This window comes from Myotis brandtii, unplaced genomic scaffold (assembly GCF_000412655.1).
Source record: "Myotis brandtii unplaced genomic scaffold, ASM41265v1 scaffold1270, whole genome shotgun sequence".
Classification (NCBI taxonomy): Eukaryota; Metazoa; Chordata; class Mammalia; order Chiroptera; family Vespertilionidae; genus Myotis; species Myotis brandtii.
Genome location: NW_005354465.1, coordinates 973,869 through 985,054, shown reverse-complemented (window position 1 = coordinate 985,054; position 11,186 = coordinate 973,869).

The following is an 11,186-nucleotide window of genomic DNA, read 5'->3' as shown; positions in this document are numbered from 1 at the left end:
GCATTGCCTCCCCCCCCACCCCCACCCCCAGCCCCTCCAACAACAACAAAAGCCATCCTTATCTTCCCCTTATTAATCTTTTAGGGTTCTCATGTTCGTGGATGCATCTACAGGGTGGACAGCAAATCGAGGTACACAGGCCCCTCTACTCTCCCTACACTGTGCCCATGGGGAGTCTGTCTCAGAATCCTTCTCAACTTAGGGCTCCAGGAGCTACCAACTGATCCCAGGTGGCATAAAAATGAATCTTATTTGACATCACTGACCTAACCCTCCTCAAGTACATTTCTGTACCACACAAGGTCACAATTCCTGACTTCTAAAGCAGAGGAATCAAGGAGAGAACGCTGAGAAGCCTCTGGAGATCCCAGAACTGGGAGCATGACAGTACGCTTCTGTCCTGGGGCGACCCAAAGAGGTTTTCTTTTCTTTTTCTTTTTAAAAATTTTATTGAATGTATTGGAGTGACATTGGTTAGTATAATTATACTAGAGGCCCGGTGCATGAATTCATGCATGGGTGGGGTCCTCCACCTGGCCAGTGATCGGGGCCGATCAGGGCAATCTTGCCGTCTCAATCCGGGCCAATTGGGGCCGGCTGGCAGGGGGGAGGGACTGCGGGAGGTTGGCTGGCCAGCCAGGGGGAGGGGAATGGCCGGCCACGGGAGATGGGCTGTGGGAGCACACTGACCACCAGAAGGCAGCTCCTGCATTAAGCGTCTGCCCCCTGATGGTCAGTGCGCATCATAGCTACCGACTGGTTGTCCGGTTGTCAAGGTCGCATGGGCTTTTATATATATAGATAGGTTTCAAGTGTACAATTCTATAAGACATCATCTTTATACTGTATTATGTGCTCACCATCCAAAGTCAAGTCTCTTTCCATAGTCATTTATCCCCCCCTTTACCCTCTTCTACCTCCCCGTAAAAAGGTTTTCACCTGAAGTACAACCACAGAGATACAAGGCCCTGAGGTCAAGAAGCAGTGTTGGGGATCACAGGCTTTCAAAGCTCAGTAAACAGGCTTCTCAGTGTTTGTCCACTGGGGTAAATTGTCCCAGGAGGAATTTTTGCTTTGCTTGGTCCTGGCCCAAAAACAGATTTCCTCCTCACCCAGCCCTTCTCCCTCCCTCCACCTCTCTGCTGGAATTTGTGGAAACTGCGTGCCTGCCCACGGTTATCAGTTATCACTACCAGGAAAGGCTCAGGAGGCCAACCTGCCTGGAAATTCTGTGAGCCCAGGAAAACCTTGCTACACCCCTCTCCTCTTAGAACTTGAGCACTTCTGGAAGAAATGATTTGAACTTCTCAGAAAGGATTAGAATAATAGTCTAGTATTTTAAAAATATATATCTTTTTATTGATTTCAGAGAGGAAGGGAGAAGGAGAGAGAGAGAGATAGAAACACCAATGATGAGAGAGAACCATTGATTGGCTGCTTCCTGCACACTCCACACTGGGGATCGAGCTCACAACCCGGGTATGTGGCCTGACCGGGAATCAAACCGTGACCTTTTGGTTCATAGGTCGACACTCAACCACTGAGCCACGCCGGCTGGGCAACAATCTGGTATTTTTTATTTTAAGACTTTCCCCTCCATAGTGAGGCAGTCCCCCCATCCTGCCTCCTCTGAGGCCTCCACACTCGGCCTGGAGACAGTCACCTACAGGTAAACCCAGGGCCTGCCACTTGAGAACTCCAGGCCCAGGATGGCAGAAGCCACATTTACTTCTGTTCCTCTTGATTACTTTCCCCTCCTCAGGATGCTGGGGGAGAACACTTTGCTCTGCACTTTCTTAGCTTATTTTTTAGAAAAGATGTAGAAATTCAACACACAGTTCTACAGGAAGCAAATGCAATTTCCACGGGAAGCAGCATGGTAGGAAAAGGTCACAGACCAGGGTTCAAATTCCTGTGCCTCTACTTGCCCTGGCTGGGTGGCTGTTCCTTACAGAGGTATTTGTGAATTAGTGTGGGAGTCTATCATGAAGGAAGGGAGGAGGAAAACTGGGATGAACACCATGGACACTGGGTGCACACACAGCGGTGTGAATGGACCTTAAAAAAACAAGGGTGTTCATCTGGAGCCCAGTTCTTGGTTTCTAAATACCATTCTCTACTAAAAAGAACTAGGGACTGAGCAAGAGGAACCTGGCCAGTATGACTCAGTTGGTTGGAACATCGTTCTGTGCACCAGAAGGTAGCCGGTTTGATCAGTTGGGGTGTGTACAGGAGGCAACTGAGCAATGCATCTCTTTCACAATGACGTTTCCCTCTTTCTCCCTTCCTCCCTCTCTCAAAAAAATCAATTAAAAATATTTTTAAACAGCTGGGTGAAATAAATTAGAATCAGAATGAGCTACAAAAGAATACTCTTTACATAAGTTAAAAATACATGTACATATACTGTATGACCTGTTTATATGACATTCTCAAAAAGACAAAACAACAGTAATGAAGAACAGATCAGGCAGGGGTTGCCAGGGGTGAAGGGCTGGAGGAGAATGGGGACTATACAGGGGATTTTTGCAGTGATAGAAAAGTTCTGTATCCTGATTGTTGTGGTGGCCATACAAATTTATACTTGTGTTATATAGAGCTATACACCAAAAAATTTTTTTTACTATATACTCATCTAAAAAATAAAATTAAAAAATGAATATAGCCCGGCTGGCGTGGCTCAGTGGTTGAGCTTCGACCTATGAACCAGGAGGGCACGGTTCGATTCCCGGACAGGGCATAGGCCTGGGTTGCAGGCTCGATCCCCAGTGGGGGACAATGAAGGAGGCAGCCGATCAACGATTCTCTCTCATCACTGATGTTTCTATTTCTCCCTCTCCCTTCCTCTCTGAAATCAATAAAAATATATTTTAAAAAATGAATATATGTAAAACAGCAGCTCCCATTTGGCAAGAACAAAAACAGTCACACATTAAACAGTCAAGCATTAGAATGGTTGCCAGAGGTGGGGTGGAGAAATGGAAGGGGAATGAGGATAAAAGGAGTCCATGATGATAACTGGCATGGAATGGTGTGATGGCTGGATGGAAAGAAAGGAAAGCAGGAAGAAAGTACAAAGGAAATAAGTAGGGGAGCGGTGGAGGATGGAGCTGGACGTATCCTTCCAGCACAGTTCAGGGGAGAAAGGAACCCTGACCTCTAGACAAACCAAGGTCCCTGAGCAGGTCTGCAATCCTGTGGGGTCAGATTCATCAGCCACAACAGCCTGACACCACCCCCCATTGGAGTACTCACTTCCCTGCTCTGACTTCTGACTCACTGGCTGTGGACTAACTGCCTTCCCTCCTAGTGCTGCAGCCAGAGAACTCTAAGGCACTTGACAACAGTTCTAATCTTTCCAGTAAATCAGAAGTTTAGCGATCCAGCAGGTAAGTAAGCCTCCTGGGAGTTTTATTACTGAGTAAGTTGCTCCTCCGATATTCTGGAGCCCTGACTGGATTTCTGGACCAGTAATGCTGGTGTCACGCACATCCTCTTCTCTCTACATCCAGAACCAGGCTTTGGGCTGGTGAGAGCCTGCTTCTCTACGGGCCATCTGGGCAGTCTGCCAACCATGCACTCCTGGCAATACCTCTGGGGTATCAGGACCACTTTAAATGTAGCCAGCTCCCTCCAATTTCCTTCTCTACGGAGTAGGTATAAAACAATGTGTTCTTTTCAGGTGGTAAATGAGATAACACATATACATATTTATCACAGTACTTGACACTAATATCAATAAATATTACTTTGCCTTCTCACCGACTCCCTAGAACTTCAAAGCCTACGGGGTTATTACAGCTCTACAATCACAAGAGACTAAAATTCCACTTTTCTACTCTGAACACCAGCAACAGCGACAGACTTGGAAGAAGAGCCTGGGACCTCAAATGGTTTTTGGGGGCATGACATAACCTTCCTGCAAAACATAAGGGTTGAACAGCGATTCTGCTCATCTTTTACTGTCAGAGACAAGTATTAAATGTTAAAGAACCAGCTTAGAAAAGAATACAGAAGAAAAATTTTATAATCTTGGAATGATATAGACTCTCCTAAGTGGGGGGTGGGGTGGGGTCCTAAAGTAATATAGAAAAACACAAACTTAAATACATAAAAATTCAAAACTTGGCTGTATGGTCAAAGCTACCAGAGATAAAGTAAAAAAGACAGGTGCCTGGCTGGGTGGCTCAGTTGGTTGAGTGTAATCCTATACACCAAACAGGTTGTAGGTTCAATCCCCAGACAGGGGTGCATATTGGAGGCTCTCTCTCCCTCCCCACCCTCTCTACCCCTTCCTCTTTCTAAAATTAATAAAAATATCCTCGGGTGAAGATTAAACAAACAAACAAAAAAGACAGGTGACAGATGTAGAGACCATATTTGCAAACAATATATATTAAAGGAATAATAGTCATAGTATTAAAAGCTCCTGCAAACATATTTTTAAAATAGAAAAATAAATAAAAATATGAACAAGTAATTTACAAAAGAAATACAAATAGCCAACAAACACATGACAGTTTGCTCAACATCATCATTAATTAGAGAAACAAATTCAAACAAGATACCATATTTGATCATCATATTGACAAACGTAAAAAGACTGATAACACCCAGTGCCGGCATGCATGTGGGAAACAGGCACTTCTCATTCACAGCTGAGGAGCATAAATTGGAGGGCAATTTGACAGTATCTATCAAAATGGTACAAATGCATGATCTACAGATTTCAAATCAATAACCTAATCTCCCACCCTGAAACACTGGAAAAAGAGCAAACTAAGTCTAAAGCAAGCAGAAGGAACAAAATAAAGATTACAGTAGAAATTAATGAAAAAAGAGAATGGAGGAACAATAGGGAAGGGGGAAATCAATGAACCAAAAGTTGGTTCTTTGAAAAAAAAAAAAAAAGGCATGGACTGACCAGAAAGGGGATTTAAAAAAAAAAAAAAACTCAAATTACCAAAATCAGGAATGAAAGAGGGAACATCCCTACCAACCTTATAGAAATAAAAAGGAATTTAAGGGCATACTATGAACAAATGTATGCCATCACATTAAATGACTTAGGTTAAGTGGACACATTTTTAGAAAGACACAAACTACCAAACTGACTCAAGAATAAGTAGAAAATTTGAATAGACCCGTAACAAGTAAAAAAAAATTGAATTGGTAATCAAAAAGCTTCCAACAAAGAAAAGCCCAGGCCCAGATGACCTCACTAGTGAATTCTACTAGACAGTTAAAGAATATAAATCCTTCACAAACTCTCCCTAAAAGTGAAGGGAGAATATTTCCCTCCTCATTTAGGAGTTAGTATTACCTTGGTACCAAAATCACATAGAGACATCATGAGAAAGAAGACTACAGATAATTTTTCTGTCAATTATACCCCAATAAAGCTGGGGAAAAAAACCCATACAGATCAATATCTCATAAATAACCCTTAACAAAAAAACTAGTTAACTGAATCCAACATATAAAAAGGATTATACACCATGACCAAGTAAAACTTATCCCAGGAATTCAAGATTAACTTACCTTTTTTAAAAAAAAATTAATCATCTCTGCTGGTGTGGTTCAGTGGTCAGCCCACAGAAAAGCATTTGACAAAACACATCACCTGTTCATGATAAAAAACACTCAACTAGAATCTTTCTTCGCCTGATAAAGAGGAACATGGGGTACCCACACTGCTATGAAAATCTCACTGCTATCATTATACTTAATAGCGAAAGACTGAATGTTTTCCCCCTCAGATCAAGAACAAGAAAAGGATGTCCTCTCTTATCACATCTCTTCGTCATTGTGCTAAAAGTTCTAACCAAGACAATTAGGCAAGAAAAAGAGCTGCTGTGAGAGTGAGTGAAAGTAATGCATATGAAGAACTTTCCCCGTGCCTGGCCAGTGCTGCATTAGCACCCGTCTATTATGAGAGTGGCTGGCTGGTCGTTGCTGGAGCCCAGGGCCCTAGACTCACAGTGGCTCCCACTGACTGGGTTTTCAAACCGACCAACTTACTCATTCATCCCAAGTTTTGATTCTGTGCCTAGACATTGAAATTGCTGGAGGATCAGGTGGGTGTGGATTTGTCCAGAAAGACTCACTCCTGGCTCCCAGGACCCTTGGGAATCACCCCAGTTCTACATGACCGGCCCCCAAGGGGACAGCACTCTACCGTCCTGCCATGTAGAGTGCATGGCTACATCAGAATTCCCAGGCAGGCAGGGACTCCAGAGAGCATCCCAGCCAACCCCTCATCTCATTTTATGGATGGGTAAACCGAGGCCTTAGTGAGAAGATTTCTCTCAGATTACTCTGTAGGTTGGCCCCAGAGCTGGACTGAAAGGCTTGCCGTCCTGACTTCCAACACCAGCCCCTAAGCAAAGACAGGCTGTCTACAGCCTAGGCCTAAGTTTTTCTAACACACAGGCCACTGGGCAACCCAGGTTAAGCCCATTTACATCCAGTCTCCATTTTTTAACATCCCTTCTCACTTCCTGAGATTCCACCAAATATCCAATGCTCCTTCCAGCTCCTCCCCCTTACCACTTAGCTATCTGTAACCTATGATGGTATCTCCCCAAGACACTGATAAACAACATCCACCCAGAGAAGGGAAGACTATGGGTCACCACAGAATCCTGGCCCAACTGACACATGGCAACACATACTCCAAGTTCCCAGCACTGTGGGTTCAGCAAATTGGGAGGCCTTCTCCCTGTGGCCTGGGGCAGGTATGTTCATGTATAAGCCAGGCCACAGTCTCCACTAAACCCTGGTTCCCTGCTAAATCCTGTCCCTAACCTGTGGTTACAGCCTCACCTTTCCTTCTCCCTGTTAATTCTGCCCTAGGACAGATGAAACACACACACACACACACACACACACACACACACACCCCAAAAAACTGCATTTGGAGGAAATTATACTCTGCAGCCCACTGTGTTGAATGGATGTCTTCTGGATGGATGGGTGAGGCACTGATCAAAATACAGAGTACTGATATTGCCACAAACGTCATCTCATTCAATCCTTTATCAACCCTCTGAGGTAAGAAGTATCTCCCCATTGTACAGAGGAAGAAAGTCTTGCCCTGGGTCCCCCAGGAACAATGTGCTGGACAGCAGCTCTGGCCTGATTCCCATTGGACCCAGAGAGCACCCTGTTAATAAGTCACAGCTGACTGCTGCGGAATGCAGTAGGAGACAGGACATAAGGAGTGGCTACAAGATGAAGGGAGCAGCTGTCCCAGGTTGAATCCACCCTGTCTGCTGGATTTGTAAACCTTTGGTCACTGAAATCGATACCATTGTAATTAGCTAGTTATTAGTAGGAAAGGGGCAAAAATGGAAGCCAGACATTATAAGCATGTCATTTGGGCAACTTCACCAAGAATACCAGGCCAGTCCCTGCAGATCACTGGAGGGGGTGTCCAACAAAGGGAAGACAGACGCAGAAGAACATTTGGGAATACGTAATCCCCTAAACAAAGAATTTCACTCTCTTGGACTCTTGTTGCTTGGGGCTTGCTCTCTCGTTTCTCTCGCGTCCACCCACGGCCATGCGGACCCCACATGCAAGGACTACAGCAGGGAAACACAAGCTAGCCTGATGCTGGACTGGACCTGGCTCCACCACGGAAAGGAAACTCTGGATACTGGCTCTGATTTTTGCTCTACTGAAACCCCTGCTACACTTCTAATGACTGGACTAAAGGAAATGGGACTTTGGAAACCCAGGGGTGTAATTCCACAGAAATAAAGCTTTCTACCATATCACATCCTCCACTGGGAGCCTCTGGAAATGCTTCTCCCAGCAGTACCCCCAAGAACCCCACTCCCACAAGCAGCCAGGGAAGACAAGCTCCTCTCCTCTCCTGTAACAAAGTCACTAGTTCTAAAGTCATTCTACCGCTTATGCAAGTCAGCAGGCTCCTGTTTATCTATGAAAAGGGCATGTGCACGGGGGGTGGCTATAGGGACAGAACTGGCAATTCATATTTGCAGACCTTGGACTATTGATCACTTTAACCTCCCCCCCGCCCCCCCCCCAAAAAAGCTTTCTTTGCTTGGGCCCCTTTCTGGATTCCATAAACCAGGGCTGTCAGGTCAGAGTTCATCCACTTGGGTTAAATGGTCAGCCATCCCGGCTAGCCCATCAGAACGTAACAGAGTTTCTATGGATGGCTGAATGCAGTATTTCTAGCCACCAATCTGCAAAGTTTTAGATGAACGCCATTTTAAAGTCAGACTTTTAAATGGCTGTCCTCATTTTATAGGTTTGGCTCCATAAATAAAGGAAAAATGAAAAGTTCTTGTCTTGTGTAAATGTACTAGTTGGCAAAGGCATTGAAAGAGCCACCAGTAAGGCTTTTTGCATACTGAGAAACCTCAGCAGGAACCAGAGGCAACGGCTCAAAGAAAAAGCTTCAAATCCAGAGTGTCCGCAGGCCCTACACAGGAACCTCAACACACACACACAAGGCCCAAGGGCTGGGAGTGTAAGTGTGAGACTCCAGACAGACCTGACTCCCAGAATCCGCACTCCTTAAAAGCCAATATCCCTGGCCCAGGAATTTACAATTTAGGGCCTGGAAAACAAAGTAGCAATATCCTCTGGCCTAGAAATTCCTCTCTAGCTATTTATTCCAAGGAAATAATTCAACTGAAGCAATGAGCGGCACACAGCAAAAATGTTCAAGATTATCTGTGATGGTGAAATCCGGAATGTTGAATGCTAAGAGAATATCTATAAGAATATTAGAGAGCTGCTATATAAGATAATTAGAATAATTATAAACAACGTAACAGCTGAATGAAAATAGAATGCAAAATAGTTTCACACTACAATTGCAACAGAGTATAATAGGTATACATTTGGAAGGTAAATGGAGTTTTGCTACAGTGTTAGGCAATGTTTTGTTACAATGGTAGACAGAAGAATTATGTTTTTAAACATTTAATATAATGACATTTTCAATTAAAAAAAAAAGAAAGGAAGAAATCCTACAAAGCAAACAGCAAAATCTTCGCAAATAAGAACTATCAGTACTACCAATAACAGATAACATAGATTCTGAGCTTATTCTATGTTAGGCACTGTTTCAGGCCCTTTTATGCCTATTACCTAAACTTCACATCTACCGGTGAGAGCAGAGAGGACAATATCTTTCCCATATCATATGGCTAGCCAGAGTGACAGAAAGAAACCTTCCCCATGAGATTTTAGAGGTCATTCGACAACCAAAATCTTTATGCCTATTAGTCAGAGACCAGAAGCCTCACTACAAGAGCTCTTGAAATGGGTAGTGGGTGCCAGAAGCCTTTCATGTTGCAGATACAACCAGGATTTCTCCCCACAACAACCTAGGCTGGAGGAGGAAGAGAAACTGGGACTTGCCCAAAATGACTTAACAAGTTAGAAGAACCAGAGCTCAGAATCATCACTCCAGTGGCATTCAAGGCTTGCTCCTACCCTCTGCAGACCATGAAACCCTCCTTCTGTACCTCCCCTTCCCGTCACCTTCCTCCCTTCGGTCCCTCAGTCTAAGCCAGTGGTTCTCAACCTTCTGGCCCTTTAAATACAGTTCCTCCTGTTGTGACCCAACCATAAAATTATTTTCGTTGCTACTCCATAACTGTAATGTTGCCACTGTTATGAATCGTAATGTAAATATCTGATATGCAGGATGGTCTTAGGCGACCCCTGTGAAAGGGTCGTTCGACCGCCAAAGGGGTTTCGACCCACAGGTTGAGAACCGCTGGTCTAAGCTCTCCTCAGCCTTCCCTTGCCTGGCATGGTCCCAACTACACCAGCTCTCTCTTTTATCATCTTTTGTTCACTCTGCCTCTACTTCCTGTCTTCTCCTACCCTGCGGGTAACTGAATGCAACAGCCAGGCTTCAGCTATGACGTTCTTCTCACGTGCAGCAACTACAGGAAATTACAGGCTGTGTTCAGCAGTAGAATCCTGCCCCTCCCAACCGGGAGACTGTTCAAACAGCCTGAGGCAGGGAGAGAGGCCCCACGTTCTGACTCTGGCCCTGGGAGCACCACGCTTCCTCTCCGCTCTCTAACCAGAGTCTGTCCACTGCTGAGGGGATCCCAGAGAATGGGGTCAGCTCTTGTTTACATCCAACTCCCATGCTTCATAGAGTATAGTTACCAATACAAGTTCGCTGAGTGAACAAATGAGTCCCCACTCATCCTCTTCCTTGGGGCCCCTCGTAATTCTGGGGTGAGGACTCAAATCTACCTCCTGGACAGGCGGAGACCCTACCCAAGCTGCCTGAAAAGCTCATTTGAATGCCAGGAACTACCTAATACCTCCGACAATGCAAATACCAGTTTCCTTAGTGTACCTTTACCTCGGAGTCCTTTCCTGTTTTTTAAGTTGGTGGCTCCTAGAACACCAACAACGGCTCTGCAGTTTCAGGATGTCAAAGGCAAAAGGACGTTATGCAAAACAGGAAGAAACTTTTAAAGAAAAATTTTAAGGCATTTTTTAGAATGTATCCTGTCATCAAGCCAGGCAATGATTGAACCCCCTGCCAGGGCCCCTCCCTATGACCCAAGTAGTGAGGCAGGAAGCAGCCTGATCTCATACAGTACTGGTCACGCTGGTATGACATAACCCTGCCCCTTCCCTCCCTGCAGCCCCCCCCCCCCCCCCCCCATCCGCAGGCTCTGTGCCAAACGACCCCTGGCAGATTCCCAAACCCAGAGTGTCCCTCAGAAGAGGAGAATTTAGCTCCAGTGAAGACACCTGACGTGGAATAACCTCAAAACAGACACCTTGGGAAGAGCCTGGTACACTGACCTGAACTGCTCTAACCCGCCTGAACCAGCACCTACTTCATGCCAGACTCTCCTGGTCTCTAGAGGCTTTTCCCCCACAAAAAGGATTCCTGGAAACCTACAGGTTTCTGACTGCATGACCCCTCCCCAGATCTCAGGACCTCCTGGCGGTGGGAGAGCCGGCTGTGTATTTCAGAGTCTGATTTGAGAGCTTGTTCCCACACCTTCTGTGGAAACAGTCAAGTCGGTCACGCCAACAGCACGGGGTTAGCTAGCTGGTTCTTCACCCAGCACCATAGCCCCAGTCCCCATAAGCCTCGCCTAGCCAAGGAGACACATGGAAAAGTGACTTAGAAAGCTGACTCATGGGGCATCAACCCCCGAGTC